This window comes from Pantherophis guttatus, chromosome 5, assembly GCF_059756535.1.
Source record: "Pantherophis guttatus breed Tessera chromosome 5, ASM5975653v1, whole genome shotgun sequence".
In the NCBI taxonomy this organism is placed as follows: Eukaryota; Metazoa; Chordata; class Lepidosauria; order Squamata; family Colubridae; genus Pantherophis; species Pantherophis guttatus.
Window position 1 is genome coordinate 104,073,832 of NC_142067.1, and position 18,675 is coordinate 104,092,506.

Genomic DNA, 18,675 nt, shown 5'->3' on the forward strand with positions numbered 1-18,675 from the left:
ATCAGGAGCAAGCTGCCTTTCCTTCACAAAATGCCCCTTAAAGCCTCTTTACACTGAAAGAGTGCATGTAACAGATCCAGAACTTCCCCACACACACATGCACCCCATGGAATTTGCCTATATATGGGCTTCTAATCAGTGGTGAAATCTAATTTTTTTTACTACCGGTTCTGTGGGCATGACTTGGTGGGTGTGGTGTGGCTTGGTGGGCGTGACTTGGTGGGCATGGCAGGGGAAGGATACTGCAAAATCCCCATTCCCACCCCACTCTGGGGCCAGCCAGAGATGGTATTTGCCAGTTCTCCGAACTGTTCAAAATTTCCGCTACTGGTTCTCCAGAACCTGTCAGAACCTGCTGGATTTCACCCCTACTTCTAATCCAAAAATAGATTCCTTGACAGAATTCTTATGTTGTCAGTTAGACTATTTCATCTTAAATCATAATAAGCTATTCCTGAAAAAAACAGTTTCCAGTCCAAACTGTTACTAAGGAAAACTGACAGTATCTGCAGTCTTTTGCATTTACTGAAAATTCACTTGCTAGATATGGATCTAAGATGGTTCCATTGACCTATAAATCTCAGCTGCTTGAGATGGATGGATGGATGGATGGACGGATGGATGGACAGACAGACGGACAGAAAGACAGACAGACAAAGACCACTCCTATTTGATGCCATTGCATTGATAAATAAACCATTTTATTGATAGAGGTTGTAAGAAAAGCTATCTCAGTTAATCACATTTGTACAAAATAAGGGAGGTGACTGACATAAATATGTAAGGGCCATTACCTAGGCAAAGGAGTCTGAAATATCCTTGAGTTCATGAGAAACAAACGAAATATTCAAAAGTACCTTTAGCCGACACCTCCCTGAGTCACTGAAATACGCTGAATTACACTGATTTACTACACAGCACCTCTTCCTCCTTACAAGATTTATAAGATTCTCTTTTTATAATGAATCTCAGAAAACCTGACCTGAAGTTGATTTTCTGACTAATGGGATGAACATGCATCAGTTCAAGTATGTGCTACATCTAATGTAAAAGTAGGATAATATCACAACAAATGTTGAACGTCAGCCACAACTTGTGCAGACTTGCATCACAATGTATGTGATCTTGCATTAGAAGAATATGCCAGGAAAGAGCCATTTCATATCTCTCTCTCCTCCTCCTCCCTCCCTCCCTCCCTCCCTCCCTTCCCCCTCTCTCTCTGTAACAGATTATTATGGCGGCCTTCAGAGTTGAACATGACCCTTGGAATAAGGTACTTTAATAATAGCTAAAAGGAAATTAATATGACACAGGGGAAGCATACGTAGGTTAATTTGCACGCAGGACATGATTTTCTCATTGCAGAAACAATGTAGTCCTTGCTCTAGTGAAGCTACTCCAACCATATCAACTGTATGTTCTTCAGTTGACTGGCTAACAGATTAAACATGATAGAGTTGAAACGGTGGGAGTGTGTTTTTTTTAACTAGGCTCGACAAAGTTAATGTTACACATTTTAATCTCTATGAAGCATATAATTAGCTATCACACAGTAAGCAGTTTAAATTAAGCAACAGGTTGCCTGTCAAAACAGACAGCTGGTAATCAGAAATCATCACTGCTTCTCTCATATGGGTACGTTCCTGTCATTTTACTAGTTTATATTCATTACCAACCGCTTGCTTTTAAATTTTTCTTCTTGGCTTTAAACTAGAAACAATGTTTTGGATTGTTCGGTGGCACAGTGGTTAGAGTGCAGTACTGCAGGCTACTTCTGCTGACTGCCAGCTGACTGCAATTTGGCAGTTCAAATCCCACCAGGCTCTCGGTGACTCAGCCTTCCATCCTTCTGAGGTGGGTAAAATGAGGACCCAAATTGTTGGGGGCAATATGCTGACTCTGTAAACCGCTTAGAGTGGGCTGTAAAGCACTGTGAAGTGGAATATAAGTCTAAGTGCTATTGCTATTGTGCTTCTGCATTCAGAAATATAAAAGAATTCTTCCATAAAGAAATTCCATTTTACTAGAAATGAATCCACATCCATTTTCATTGAACTTTACAGGAGTTTGAAAGCTAGTAGCATTAGTCAATTCCATCAAAAATGAGAAGGTGCAAATTAGGTAGCCCATCTCTTTTATGATATATCACATTCTTCTCATTGTTCAACATAACTACACCAAACAAGTGTTTATTGTGTCAGAACAAAAATTACTTTAATCCAGTTCTATTCATAGAAGAGATAGGATATCTAGGGCCTTATTGGTCCTGCAGAATTCTATCCAACAATTGTTACAAATTCAGCCAACCAGGGGCCCCTGAGAAGCCAATTCTGATGGCAAGATTACTATTCTTTTACTTTGTTTTTAAATTAGTTTCCATCGTTCCAGATAAATACCTGGATGGGTATGATTATCGGGATTTTTCATTAGGTTCAACTGGGTGTCACATCCAAAAGTGTCACATCTCAGATTGTTGCCCCCTGCATGTTATTTGCTAAAGACATATAAAGAACACAGGGATGTGGTGGCTCAGTGGCTAAGACGCTGAGCTTGTCGATCGAAAGGTCGGCAGTTCAGTGGTTCAAATCCCTAGTGCCGCGTAACAGGGTGAGCTCCCGTTACTTGTCCCAGCTTCTTCCAACGTAACAGTTCAAAAGCACGTAAAAAATGGAAGTAGAAAAATAGGGACTACCTTTGGTGGGAAGGTAACAGCGTTCCGTGCCCCTTTGGCATTTAGTCGTGCCGGCAACATGACCACGGAGACGTCTTCGGACAGCGCTGGCTCTTCGGCTTTGAAACGGAGATGAGCACTGCCCCTTAGAGTCGGGAACAACTAGCACATATGTGCAAGGGGAACCTTTACCTTTACCTATATAAAGAACGATCTTCAAAGAAGATGTGAAGGATACTTTGTATTCACAGAAGGACACACACCCTCCTATTTTACTTTGATAACTGATATTACCTTAATGCTTCAGGTGATAATGGGCTCCCAATTAAGAAAGTAATATTAATAAAGGCACAAATTATAGCTGGAGTTCTACTGAATATTTTATCGGTGAAGGTTGTATAGAGAGGTATCTATAAGTTCCAGGGCAATAATTCAAGTACCTCCATCCCTTTTGCATATGCAGACAACACATGTGCAAAAGTTGTGGGTGTTATGTCATAATGGCAAGGTGCTTTTTTTAACATTTCACACACTCATACATGCCCGCACACCATGTGTATACACTATGCATATCGAGAAACATTCCCTTGAAAATAAATGCAATTTTCTTGCTAAAATAATTTGACAAGTTCAATAATAAGGAAATGCTTCAACATTGACATAGATTGGATTCAGACTGATCTACACATCCCTAATGAGGACTGAACATCCCCAACATCTCATAACAATCAGAGAATGTAAACATTTCATTCTTCAGACATTCTTAGATAAATGAGGGAAATAAAACCACTGGCAGGAAATGCCATATCCATGGCATTCTCAAAAGCCCATCCGCATACTAGTATCTTGTTTCACAAATGAAGCACCGAGAGATTACAGTGGTGCATCTTCACTTAGAAATGGGAAACGCCAAAACAAATCAAGCAGTGAATCCATATTAGACAATGATAAATTGATTCTGAAATCATGATTTGTTTGTTTGTTTATTTGTTTGTTTGTTTTACAATTGGTTATTGCTACAGTGATTGATAGCTTCAAATTTCCATTTGGATTCCAGATCTTAGATCCACCCTGATAAGAATAGGAAATCCATTTCAATACAGATTCAGGTTTATATACTGCCCCATAGCGCTTTGCAAAACTCTATGGTTTACAATATAAGCATTATTTGCATATTGCCCCTAACAATCTGGGTTTCACTTTACTGACCTCAGAAAGATGGAACGCTGAGTTAACCTAGCACCCAATCAGGATCGAACTCCAGACTATGGGCAAAATTTGCTTGCAATACTGCACTTTAACCACTGCGCCACCAAGAGACAGAGATGAGGAGAGGAAGAGAGAGAGGAAGAAAGAGAGAGAGAGAGAGATGAGAGGGAGAGAGAGAGAGAGATGAGAGAAAGAATGAGAGAGAGAGAGATGAGAGAGAGAGAGAGAGAGAGAGAGATGAAAGAGCAGAGACAAAGAGAGAGAGAGATGAGAGAGAGAAAGAGAAAGAGATGAGAGAGAGAGAAAGAGAGAGAGAGAGAAAGAGAGAGAGATGAGACAGAGATAAGAGGGGGAGAGAAATAGAGATACTAGTTTCCCACAGAAAACACTGGGAGCCACAAAACCTGGTAGGTGTGGCTGGGGGTGTCATGTGACTGGGTGGGAGTGTGTGATGTTCAGTTGGCCACGCCCACCCAGGTTTTGTGGCTCTTGGTGTTTTCTTTTCTGTGGGAAATGGGTCCAAATGGCTCTTTGAGTGTTCAAGGTTGCAGATCCCAGCTTTATACCTTTCCCTTTATGTTTCTAAGGAAAGTTCAACTCACTTTATGCTATTATCTGTGGGTGTGAGTGTGAGAGAGAAAATTTCAAAAGCAAGAATGACATTATGTATTTATATCACTGTATTTTATTTTGATTCTTTAAAGATTGAATGAAAGTTACTACAGACATACCTCAGAGATATTGTGAGTTTGATTCCAAATCACTGCAATAAAATGAATAACGGAATAAAGTGAGCCACATGAATTTTTGGGTTTCCCGGGGGCATATAAAAGTTATATTTATACTATGTTGTGTCCATTAAATGTGCAATAGCATTATGTCTAAAAAAAAAACCAATGTGCCTACCTTAATTAAAAAATACTTTATTGCTAAAAAATATGCTAATCATCCTCTGAGCCTTCAGCAAGTCATAATTTTTTGCTGTTGGAGAGTCTTATAAAAAAATGCAATATGCAAAGCACAATAAAGCAGAAAGCAATAAAACAAGGTATGCCTGTATTGAGAACTTTTGTGAATTACATTCTCCAAATGTTACAGAATTGTTAGCATGAATTTTTTTTCAGATTATTATTGTTTGCTGTATATTGCTTAATAAATGGATTGAAAATACAGCTATTAAACTATGGGGTGTTTTTTTTTACAGAATACAAAAGCAATAAGCTATTTGTCATGCCCATAATTTTATATACAGTATATGTTGGGGGAGCCTGGAAGAAGGCAATCTTTTTTTATGCAGTTTAATAGAATAAAATAAATCCAATAAAAATGAGAGATTCAAGCCAGGCAAACCAGAAAATACTTGTACGTAATGCATAGTATAACTTTGGAATTCACCATCGTGGAATATGTTGCTGACTATCAGCTCGGCTGGCTTCAAAAAAGGGTCAGTCAAATTTATGGAAGTCATGGAAATCAAACGCTATTCATCAGTAGTGGGTTTCACTTACCTTTGCTACCAATTTGGAACTGTGAGTATGCGTGTGCTCACATAAGCGAAGCGAGCATGCGCAGAGCATCTGTGATGATGTCCAGGCGGGTGGGCAGACCAAACCGGGGCAATCCGGTAGAAATCCATCACTGCTATTCATGCAGGAGCCATGAATTGAGCCCTCTTCAATTTAGTTTCCAAAAACAAATACTCGCATTATGACTGTAATTGAGCCCTTCAGTTATGGTTATAAGTCATGACAATCATAAAAGTGGATCACCACGGGACCGGATCCAGTTTTACAACCTTTTTTGCAACAGTTGTAAAGCGAGTGCTGTGGTTGTTAAGCAATCCCATTGTTCACTGTGGGGTGTGTTTTGCCAGAAACCAAAAGTAAACACTGGTTTCCAGTAAAAATGTCTTAAATCATGATCATGTGACTAGGAGGTGCTGCAAATGGTGGTGGATGCGGGCTGGTTGCCAAGCACTCAAAATGTGGTCACATGATCACAGGAGCACCCGGACATCAGAACTTTGAACCAATGATGGGATTCAAAAAATTTTACTACCATTTTTGTGGGTGTGGCTTAGTGGGCATGGCATGGATTGGTGGGTGTGGCTTGGTGGGCATGGCAGGGAAAGGTTACTGCAAAATCCCCATTTCCTCCCAATCAGTTGGGACTCAGGAGGCAGAGAATAGATGGGGGCGGGGCCAGTCAGAGGTGGTATTTACCAATTCTTCAAACTACTCAAAATTTCCGCTACCAGTTCTCCAGAACTGGTCAGTACCTGCTAAATACCACCTCTGCTTTGAACCCAGGTCATAAGTCCATTTTTCAAGGTCCATCCCCAAGCAAGCAGTCATAAATTGAATGCTTTAAAGACATGGCTCTTCAGCCAGACATTTGTAGACGAAAAGCCATTCTAGAAGAGAAGGTCTTTAAATCCACTACTATTTTTCCATACTGTTTTAAAATTTAAATTTAATGTTATAGTTATTGTTTTTAAGAAGTGATGTCTTCATCGTGATTGCTTTATTTCAGATTTTTTTTATGTTCTCTTGCACATTGCTCTAGGCTATTCTGGAAAGAAAGTATAGAAAAAAATACATTTATTGTTAAGAGAAAAAATAATCAAGTTACTTGGACATTTCTAGGTCAAATTATGAATTTTTTAATTGGGTGCACTTGCTTTCAAAAGCCTTAAGTCAGCATTTCTCAACCTTGGAAACTTTAAGATATGTGGACTACAACTCCCAGAATTGCCCAGCCAGCATAGCATTCTGGGAGTTAAAACCTGTATATTTTAAAGTACCTAAAGCTGAAACACATTGCCTTAAGATTTATCTTGAATGTAATATTACCTTTCCAAATTTACATTTTAAAAAATCTATAGTAGAACTTACTTAAAGCATCCTCTTTACTCCAGAGCAAATTTCGCCAGAATGTGTACATTTCATAGATTTAGAACTATAACATATTCATTTGTAAAGAGAATATCTACAGATTGTGCAGGCTAGTGCTTTTACAGTTTGTAATCCAATACGTCTAGAGTATGACAAGTCAAAAATTCTGTTGAGATCTTTCCCAAAATATCTAATGCATTGAACCAACTAAAAAGCAAAACAAGTGCTAAATATTTTGTACAGCCAATCTTGTACTAGGATGATTCATGCAGTCCCAGGATATATCTTGAGCTACTAATAGACAGGAATTTGAAAAATTGCAAATTGTAACTGTAGATGTTTTGTTATGCTGTTCTTGTGCTGATTTTTAAAAATTGTGATAGGTTTTATTTGACTATATCCAAGAGCCCTTATGATTATATTTTTATGCTATCCAGTCAAACTTTCTTTTTTCAGCAAAAGATATATATATATATATCTTTTTAATTGTATTTTAATGTTTGTAGTTTATGTTTTTACTTTGGCTGTACACCGCCCTGAGTCCTCAGGGAGAAGGGCGGTATATAAATTTGATATAAAATAAATAAATAAAATAAATAAAATAAATCTCTCCATCAATCATGTTCCAGTCAGCTGTAAAATATAGCACATTTGATTTTTAGACTGTGAGGAATGTAACAGCAAGTATGTGTTACCTTACCAGTCTTATAGACACAGAGCTATAGCAAGCTAGGAAAGGACCTTTGTTTTGCCAGGAATTAAGGCAGTGTTGAAGATTCCATATTTATCTTCTGAAAAAAAATTTATGAATGCACCAGAGTAATGGCTTTTCGATAGCATATTTTGATTTATATATGTTCATAAACAGTGACTGTGTTCCAAAAGAGAAAAAGGCATGCAATTACAGGTAGTTGTTGACTTACAATCATTTGTGTAGCAATCATTCGAAGTTACAATGGCATTGAAAACAGTGACTTGTGACCAGTCCTCACTCTTACAACTGTTGCAGTAGTCCCAGGGTCATGTGATCAAAATTTGGTTCCTTGGCAACCGGCACGTATTTACGATGATTGCAGGATCCCAGGATCATGCGATCACCACTTGCGACCTTCCCAGTAGTTTCCAACAAGCAAAGTCAATGGGAAAAGCCAAATTTGCTTAAGGACCTCTTGATTCATTTAACAACTGCAGTGATTCACTTTTTAAAAAAAAACATAGCAAAAAAGTCATGAAATTGTGTGTGGCTCACTTAACAACCGCATTGCTTAGCAACAGAAATTCTGCTCTCAATTGTGGACGTAAGTCGAGGACTACCTGTATGACATTCCAGGTTACAACCTTGAAGAGTGAAAAGTGTTTTTGTCAACCAGGATCTCATTTGAAATGTGCCATGTGTGTACACAAAAGAGACAAAGAACAATATTGAGTGGGCCATGCACTTTAGTATTGTGCATCATTTTTACATTATTTATATATTTTAAACATTTCCAACAAGGCCCTTAACAGATTCTACAGCAATGCTCAAGCTCTTATAAAATTTAAATACCATCATTAAGAGCAATAACATTACAAAATAAGAGGTTTCTACAACTACCCATCAAATTAATTTAAAAAGGAAACATCTAACATAACCTGATATAAACCCCCTAAGAAAAAGGCTAGGAAATAACCAACTAGATCTCTAATTTTTTATATTTATTTATCTATCTATCTATCTATCTATATCTATATATCTATATCTATATCTATATCTATATCTATATCTATATCTATATCTATATCTATCTATCTATCTATCTATCTCTCTCTCTATCTATCTATATATATATATATATATGTTTTCTCAGGTTTTCGCGGGTGTTTGTATGTAGGTCTTTGGTTATTCGGGTCTTCTCCCACGTAAAATTGGAAGTGTCTTGGCGACGTTTCAACGAAGTCTCATTCGTCATCTTCAGGCTGGTGTTCTCGGCTTTGTGCTTCCAGGAGCAATGTGAGATCGCAGCTGTCTCTTCCTTTTAACTACTAGTGGGGGTGTGAGCTGATTGGGTGGGAACTTGGCTGTGTTCTGATTGGGTGGAGGTGTGTTCTGATTGGTTAGGGGCTTGGCTGTGCTCTGATTGGCTGGGGGTGTTTTCTGTTTGGGTGGGGGCTTGGTTGTGCTCAGCTTAGTCTGAGTTGCAGGGGGATTTGAGCTGGTGAGCTGCGTTGTTGTTGTTTGGCTTCGTGTTTGTGGCCGTGCGAGCTCTTCATGGTGGGTGTCAGTCTGCTTCATGTATGGATTGGAGGGGTTTAAAGTGGCTAATGATGCAGCTGCGGTCTGGCTTCTGGTCCTTGGTCGTGGCTCATTATCAGTGTGGGTTTGAGTCTGCTTTCTGCGTGGATGTGTGGTGGTGACATCAGGTGTGGCACTCGTGAGTGTGGGTCTGGTGTCATTTGTCGTGTTAGGGACTCGTTTGTCAATGAGGGCGGGTTTCCAAATGGCTGGTAGGCGGGAGGTATCATCTCGTTTGTTCATGCTGACCCAAGCTCTAGAAAAACCCAAGCTCTAGAAAAATCCGATCACAAACCCAAACTCTGGCTCAGATATGTGGACGACACCTTCATAATCTGGCCACATGGGAAAGAAAAACTGGACAACTTCCTCACACACCTCAACAGCCTACACCCCAAAATACAGTTCACCATGGAAACAGAAGTGAACAACCAACTTCCCTTCCTGGATGTCTTAGTCTACAGAAAATCCAATGGCTCCCTAGGACACACTATATACCAGAAGTAAACACACACAAACCGCTATCTGCACGCACTCTCACACCACCACCCTGCCCAGATCAACTCTGTAGCCAAGACACTCATTTCCAGAACAAAACGCTTAGCTGACGAACAACACCTAAAAACCGAACTACACACCCTCACTAACGTACTCACATCCAATGGATTCCAAAGAAATAAGATCACCAACCGAATCCAAAAAGAAACCCACACTAAAATCCAAGACAGAGAACAAGAAAACGGCAAGGCCCTCCTCCCATACATAAAAGGCACCACAGACAGAATAAGCAAAATCCTCCACAAACATAACATCAAGACAGCATTCTGCACAAACCGAAAAATATCCACCATCCTAAGGAACCCCAAAGACAAAATTGAGTTAGAAAATCAAGGAGTATATGAAATCCCATGCACCGCCTGCCCCACCACATACATCGGACAAACCAACAGACGAATAAGTGCACGCATAGAAGAACACAAGAACTCAGTCAGAAAAGAGGAACCAACTTCTTCCCTGGTCCAACACCTTAAAGCCACAGGACATGATATTGACTTTAAAAAGACCAGAACTATCGCCAAAACTGAACGCTTTAACAACAGAATAATCAGAGAAGCCATCGAGATAGAAAAACGCCCACACAGCATGAACAAACGAGACGATACCTCCCGCCTACCAGCCATTTGGAAACCCGCCCTCATTGACAAACGAGTCCCTAACACGACAAATGACACCAGACCCACACTCACGAGTGCCACACCTGATGTCACCACCACACATCCACGCAGAAAGCAGACTCAAACCCACACTGATAATGAGCCACGACCAAGGACCAGAAGCCAGACCGCAGCTGCATCATTAGCCACTTTAAACCCCTCCAATCCATACATGAAGCAGACTGACACCCACCATGAAGAGCTCGCACGGCCACAAACACGAAGCCAAACAACAACAACGCAGCTCACCAGCTCAAATCCCCCTGCAACTCAGACTAAGCTGAGCACAACCAAGCCCCCACCCAAACAGAAAACACCCCCAGCCAATCAGAGCACAGCCAAGCCCCTAACCAATCAGAACACACCTCCACCCAATCAGAACACAGCCAAGTTCCCACCCAATCAGCTCACACCCCCACTAGTAGTTAAAAGGAAGAGACAGCTGCGATCTCACATTGCTCCTGGAAGCACGAAGCCGAGAACACCAGCCTGAAGATGACGAATGAGACTTCGTTGAAACGTCGCCAAGACACTTCCAATTTTACGTGGGAGAAGACCCGAATAACCAAAGACCTACATATATATATATATATTAACACTTCATGTGAAGTGAAGTGTTCTTTTATAATGCCTTGGTAAGGCCACACTTGGAATACTGCATCCAATTTTGGTCACCACGATGTAAAAAAGATGTTGAGACTCTAGAAAGAGTGTAGAGAAGAGCAACAAAGATGATTAGGGGACTGGAGGCTAAAACATATGAAGAACGGTTGCAGTAACTAGGTATGTCTAGTCCTATGAAAAGAAGGACCAGGAGTGACATGATAACAGTGTTCCGATATCTTGTGGCGATTCTTTGCCACAAAGAAGAAGGAGTCAAACTATTCTCCAAAGTACCTGAGGGTAGAACAAGAAGCAATGGGTAGAAACTAATCAAGGAGAGAAGCAACTTAGAACTAAGGAGAAATTTCCTGACAGAACAATTAATCAGTGGAACAACTTGCCTCCAGAAGTTGTAAATGCTCCAATACTGGACGTTTTTAAGAAGAGATTAGACAACCATTTGTCTGAAGTGGTGTAGGGTTTCCTGCCTAAGCAGGGGGTTGGACTAGAAGACCTCCAGGGTCCCTTCCAACTCTGTTATTCTATTCTATTCTATTATAGTCTAGTCTAGTCTAGTCTAGTCTAGTCTAGTCTAGTCTAGTCTAGTCTAATCTATCGATAGGTTTTTCAAAACCTGCTAATTTTCTTTGGCTTTTAACAGAATTGTTTTTAATCATGTATGAAACATTTAATTATTTATGCTGTTTCCGTTCAGTTTTCAACGTTCACTTGCTTTGACTGATTCCTTCATGAGATGTTATAAGCTTGTAACTATAATATATTTTAAATGGTAGTCTTGAAGGCAATTAAGAAATGTATTAAGTCACAAATCAGAAGATCTTTGCACAAATATTCTTTGCACTTAGACATGTTAGTTAAGACTGATGGAAGCCAAGTCCAAAATATCTAATGAATATCAGGTTCACTATCCATGATAAAATAAATAGCCAAAAGCCAAATTTGGATTTCACAGCATAGAGACAGCAAAGACAGTTCCAAAGGAGTGACTGTACCCCATCAGCACTTATACATTTATACATTATGAATCTTCTCCTGGTGACTTTCAGATGTGAAGGACTTCAAACTCAGTAATCCTATGATGGCTGGTAATCATGGGAACTGAAATCCATTAATTATCAAGTCCACGATATGGATACCATAGAAACCACCACTCATTTTTTTCTGGATTGCCAATTATACAGCACTACTGTACACTACATTCACCATTAGTTTATGACCCCTCTTTTTATTTAATTTTTTTCTGAGGCACTCTCATATTGTTTATTTATACTATGTATTAAGCAATCAAGGTCAATTTATTTCTCTAAAACAAGCAAAATTTTGCTACTTTAAATATACTTCTTGTTGTTAGGAGATAATTTTGTGTTGTTTGTTTTCTTGAATGTACTTTTATTAGTCAATGATCAACATTTCTATTTGTCATCTCAAGAGCACCAGACTGTAGGAGAAGGAGGGGGGAGTTAAAAGAGGAAATATCTTACAATCTCTATGTAGTCACAAATGGTCTAAATCCAACACGCCTTGAATTCTATTAACCCTTATCAAGTAGATGCCAACCATTAGTTGAGAAGATTCCTGTGCATAGACTTTTTAGCAATCAGTTTAATTGGATCTTCATGTGTGGAATCTGATCTTTCACACCTGGCACAGACTGGGGAAGGCATAATTACTGTATTTTAAGCAGATCCAATACAATCTAATGTTTACAAGCAGTAAACAGTATCCCAATCAAGGAACTACCAACTCAGACAAACAATCAAATAGTAAACAACAGCCTAATAAAGAAACACTCCCACCAACACTGACAAGGCAAGCCACTTGCATTTAAACAGAGGGCAAACCTCACACCCTTCTAGCACTGATGATGTTACCTAGTTGGGTAATCAAACATCTACAAGCCAAAACCAAATTCAGACAGCACCAAGGACCCCACAGTTCAACCCTGAGCTACAATATTCTCTTTTATTTGTACAGTCTAATAAGCTTGTCACTGGTCACAGATCTCCATCTTCCCACACTCCAATGCCCCATTCTTGGGGTTCTTTTTAACAGTGTAGCATGTGGGAAAGGATCACAATTTGTCCTTTCTTATCAAATGAACATTCATGTTTTCCTTAAAGAACTGTGACCTTATGGGCTTATGAATTTAATCCTGATTTATACTTTTTCATTCTGCTTGCTGAAATGATGACAGGAATTTCTGTCAAGAAACAGAGTCTGTTATTGAATATAATTAAAATGTGGAAGTTTCATCAATATGTTACTATTTACCAGACATGGATAATGTATCTGTCTGTTATTTCAAAAGCTATTACCCTCTGTTTTAATGGCAAGACATTGGTTGAGAAACTGACTGTTGTCAGATAACTATTGATTTCAGAAGTTGCTATTGACAGATAACTATTGATTTCAGAAGTTGCTATCTCTTCAGTTTTCAATTCTGATTTAAATTTAAATAGGCTCAGTCAATAAAAAGTATTTATTACATAACCATCCCTGAAGGAACAAATTAAGTCTGGCGCTTACTATATAATCAGAAGGCATATCAGGGATTTTTAAATTATTCAAAAACAGACAAGAAGATGGAGATTTCCATTAAGAACATTTGGGAACATAATCTAACCTTTTCTTCTTCACCTCAGATCTGCCAAATATCATTTTCAAGCATCAGCATTTTAGGAAAATAATTCTCCCATTTTTTGCAAGCTAATGTTTGCCCCAAACTTGTAAAATACATTTCTAATATGTAACTTGATAATCATTTCCAAACCAGAACAATCATCTGGCAAATATAAAAATGTTCCTCATGTAAACTGACCACAACATATTTAACTGAGCAACTCACCAACAAATGAGAATTTCCTTTCTCTAGATAAAATCAAGGGTAAATGAAACTCCCTACTGCTGCACCAGCCTTGAGGGAGGCCTAGTGGGACTAAAACTGGATTTCAGAAGATAAAAATTCAATTCCAAACATTCTCAGTTAAATACTTGAGCAGGGTTCCCAACCGCCGGTCTGTGGACTGGCACCGGTCCATGGCATGTCAGCATGTTCTCTAGCATATTTTATTTGTTAGGTGATAAATATCCACACAGGATTTTGATCAGCCCTGAAGAGCAAGCTGAGATAAGCAAGAGGTCTGAAAACATGTAGGGAATACACACCTAGCTTTGCCTTCTTTATGTTTATTACAGCCTTTCAGTCAAAAGATGCAATATAGCAATAGCGCTTAGACTTATATACCGCTTTACAATGCTTTACAGCCCTCTCTAACAGTTTACAGAGTCAGCATATCTGGGCCCTCATTTTACCAACTGAGAAGGATGGAAGGCTGAGTCAACCTTGAGTCAGAATCAAATTCCTGGCAATGAGCAGAATTAACCTACAATACTGCATTCTAACCACTGTGCACATCAAATATATATACACTGCTCAAACAACTAAAGGGAACACAAAACTACTCTATGTAGCAAACAAAGTATTTAATAAGGCTATTTCATTCATTCAGATCTCGGATGTCTTCTGCTTGTGTTCCCTTTATTTGTTTGAGCAGTGTATACCAAATAGACGCATCTAAAATCGATAAATATATTAAAAGATAACCATAAATTCAGTAAAATTACATAAAAAATAAAAGATAACAGAATAACAGAGTTGAAAGGGACCTTGGTGGTCTTCTAGTCCTTGGTCTATTTATTATTTATTTTTACTATTTATTTATTTTCATTTTATGAATTATCGCCAGATAATAGTGATCACTAAAATTAGTATAGTTCTTCAATTAGAAGTAAAATGAACAGAACAAAAAGAAATACAATACTGAGAATCCTGGAAAGTTACATCAGAATCTTGGCCAGGAAACAGAAACAATAAAGAAGCCTCATATTTTCTGTCAGGGTATTTCTTCAGAATGGGATATATAAGTATCATCCAAGATTCCCTGTTAAACAAGCAACAGAGGAGCATATGGCTCAGGAATTCCACAGAGCTGCTCCTACTTGGCCATATATACTTGGGTGTCCTCCTGGATGCACAGCTGTCTCTAGAAGATCATGTAACGGCTGTGGCCAGGGGGGCTTTTTATCAGGTTCGCCTGATTCACCAGTTGCGTCCCTTTCTGGATCGGGACTCCTTGCGCACGGTCACTCATGCCCTCGTCATGTCACATCTGGACTACTGTAATGCTCTCTACATGGAGCTTCCCTTGAAGAGCACTCGGAGGCTTCAACTGGTCCAGAATGTGGCCGTGCAGGTGATTATGGGAGCGACACGGCGCACCCATGTAATACCTCTCCTGTGCGAGCTGCACTGCCTCCCAGTGGTCTTTCGGGTGCAATTCAAGGTGTTGGTTGCCATCTTTAAAGCTCTCCATGGCTTAGGATCTGGGTACTTACAAGATCGCCTTCTGCTACCGATAGCCTCCCACCGACCAATACGCTCCCACAGAGAGGGACTCCTCAGGGTGCCATCGGTCAAACAATGTCGACTGGCGACCCCCAGGGGGAGAGCCTTCTCTGTGGGGGCACCTGCCCTCTGGAATGAATTGCCCCCAGAGATTCGGATGATCCCTGACCTACGCGCCTTTCGCCATGCCCTCAAGACTTTATTGTTCCAACAAGCTGGGCTGGCCTAAACATGAATTTTAATGGTTGTCTTAGTTTTTTTAATAATATTGGGGCCAAATTATTTAATATATTTTAAATTGTTTTTAAATTTTATGTATATGTGTGTTTTATTGCTGGCTGTGCACCGCCCTGAGTCCCTCAGGAGAAGGGCGGTATAAAAATTTAAATAAATAAATAAATAAATAAATAAATGCTGATAAAGAGATATATTTTTATAACACCCTGACAGGACTTCAGATGGGAATGTATCGAACCTAGCCAAGATGAAAACCCAGCAAAATTTTCAAATAATCATGGAAGAAAGATAGGGCAATGCCTGTGCCAACTTAAAACAAAATCCACAAAGTGTGGTACCATAGATATTAGTTTTAAGCTACGTTGAAAATTACATCCAAGGTGTGCTGCTGAAGGAGATTCCTAGCATTTTTAAACCCTAATGGACAGAGGCTCTCAAAAGCAAGACCTAAGGACGGGAGTTTGGTATGAGCATTTTTAAGTCAGGTTAATTTTAAATGGTCTCTGAGAACTCATGGGACCAGACACTGGATACATAGGCAGTCCAGAAGTTCTGACTTTTATCCATCCAGGAAGGAACAATTGAATGAAGAGGAAAAACAGAACTACTGTATTTAACGTTGCCTGACTTTTGCCTTGGGCGGGAGATTTCAGCTCCAGACGAACTCTTAAGACTTTAGAAACTGATAATTGGACATCTGAGGCCTATGGTTTTGCCAAGGTCTTTTTAACCTATGGCACGTGTTGAACAGCAGCTCCCAGCATTCCTCGGTACTGACCGTGCCCAATGGATTTGCTGGGAATTACAGTCCAGCAACATCCAATAACATCCAAGCCAGAGGTGGGTTTCAGCAAGTTCTGACCAGTTCTAGAGAACCGGTAGTGAAAATTTTGAGTCGTTCGGAGAACTGGTAGTAAAAATTCTGACTAGCCCCGTCCCCATCTATTCTCTGCCTCCCAAGTCCCAGCTGATCGGGAGGAAATGGAGATTTTACAGTATCCTTCCCCTGCCACGCCCACCAAGCCATGCCACGCCCACCAAGCCACACCCACAGAACCGGTAGTAAAAAAATTTGAAACCCACCACTGATCCAAGCACTAATGAATATGGCATAGGAATTTCCTACATGTTTTACTGTCAAATCTAACACACATGACAAGTTTTCAGGGAAGATGATGGAATGAAAGTCAACACTACTGGTAGTACTTTAACACATAATGTGACGCATTGAGCCGATTTTTGCCTCCAATGCAGTATATCATTAGTATTAGCATTAGCACTACCTAACATCTCTTTATCATTTGTGTCTAGGTGGATACTACTACAAAACGACAGGTAGAACAAATGGGTAAAATAATTAAAACAATAAGTTGTGAATGCTCCAACACTGGAAGTTTTTAAGAAGATGTTGGATAACCATTTGTCTGAAGTGGTGTAGGGTTTCCTGCCTAAAGAGGGGATTGGACTAGAAGACCTCCAAGGTCCCTTCCAACTCTGTTATTCTATTCTATTCTAAAATGCCAGTTGACATCCTGACCATAGAAGTTTTTAAAGACTTTGTAAGGGCCACAAGAAGCTTTTCCCTTCATCTTCCAAAACTGAGGGACACCTTCAGACTAGCCAGCTCTCCGGTCACTGCCAAATAGTCTGGAACTGCCCAACTACACTTAATAAGCAAGATGAGAGCTAGAAAATAAAGCACTCTCAGAAGTAACTTGGTCTGTTTCAGCTTTCAAGATAATCATTGGTGCTTTGTACAGTTAGACCTTGACTTACGACAGTTCATTTAGTGACCATTCAAAGTTACAACAGCAGTGAAAATAGTGCCTTATGACCATTTTTCCACACTTATGACCGTTGCAGCATCCCGAAGATCATGCGATCAAAATTCAGAGGCTTGGCAACTGATTCATAATTATGACGGTTGCAGTGACCTGGGTCATTTGATCCCTTTTTGCGACCTTCTGACAAGTAAAGTCAATGGGGAAGCCAGATTCATTTAACAACCGTGTTTCTAACTTAACAACTGCAGTGATTCATTTAACAACTGCAGCAGGGGTGAGTTTTACTTACCTTTACTACTGGTTTGCATCGCGCCCGCACACACACTTTTCTGCACATGCACAGAAGCTTTTGCGCATGCGCAGATCACCTATGATGATGTCCGGGTCAGTGGGCGGAGCCTCCCACCAGTTTTACTACCAGTTCTTGCGAACCGGTCCAAACCGGGGGCAACCCACCACTGAACTATGGCAAGAAAAGTCATAAAATGGGGCAAAATTCACTTAACAAATGTTTCACTTAGCAACAGAAATTTTAGGCTCAACTGCAGTCATAAGTTGAGGACTACCTGTATTTTGATGAATTTTAAAAAGCAGAGGTTTATACAATAATTAAAACAGAACCATTACATTACAATCACTGATCCAAAAATACAACAATTTTAATATAGATATATTTCTTCATAACCCCAGAGTGTAACCATATGAATTGGTATTAATTATACCTTTAATTTGTTTGAGAACTGACAGTAATTCCATATAGAATGCATCAACCTTGAAAACTAGGAAGAGCCTTGGTGGTGCAGCAGACTAAAGTGCTGTTAAGTAGCACCAGCTGCCTGCAATTACCACAAGTTCAAATCTCACCAGGCTTGACTCAGCCTTCCATCCTTTTGAGGTAGGTAAAATCTGGCTTGATCCCATCCTTTCGGTTTTAATTTGAAATTGGTTTTAACTGGGTTGTTTTAAATTGAGGGCAGAAATTATTTAATGTCTTTTAAACTGTTTTTTAAATTTTATATGTTATGTTTTATCTCAGCTGTTCACCGCCCTGACTCCTATTGGAGAACGGCGGTATAAAAATCAAATCAAATCAAATAAATAAATAAAATGAGGACCCGGATTGTGGGGGCAATAAGCTGACTTTGTATAAAAAAGAACACCGCTTGGGGGGGGGCGAAAGCCCTTCTAAGCAGGTATATACAAAAGTATGAAGGCTATTGCTTAAAAGCATTGTAAGCCGCCCTGAGTCTCCGAAAAAGGGCGGCATATAAATCGAACCAATAAATGAATGAATGAATGAATGAATGAATGAATGAATGAATGAATGAATAAAACAAACTGTACTTATGAAAGATCAAAAAGGGG

The 18,675-nt window shown here is 39.5% G+C and overlaps 1 long non-coding RNA gene across 1 annotated transcript; it reads left to right on the plus strand.

Moving 5' to 3' along the window:
• The first annotated feature begins 1,227 nt into the window (after nucleotides 1-1,227).
• Nucleotides 1,228-16,861, plus strand: LOC148113545 (uncharacterized). Its single transcript, XR_015728318.1, has 3 exons — nucleotides 1,228-1,273; nucleotides 4,585-4,623; nucleotides 16,838-16,861. It is a non-coding gene; the product is annotated as an uncharacterized LOC148113545 (long non-coding RNA).
• The last annotated feature ends 1,814 nt before the right edge of the window (nucleotides 16,862-18,675 follow it).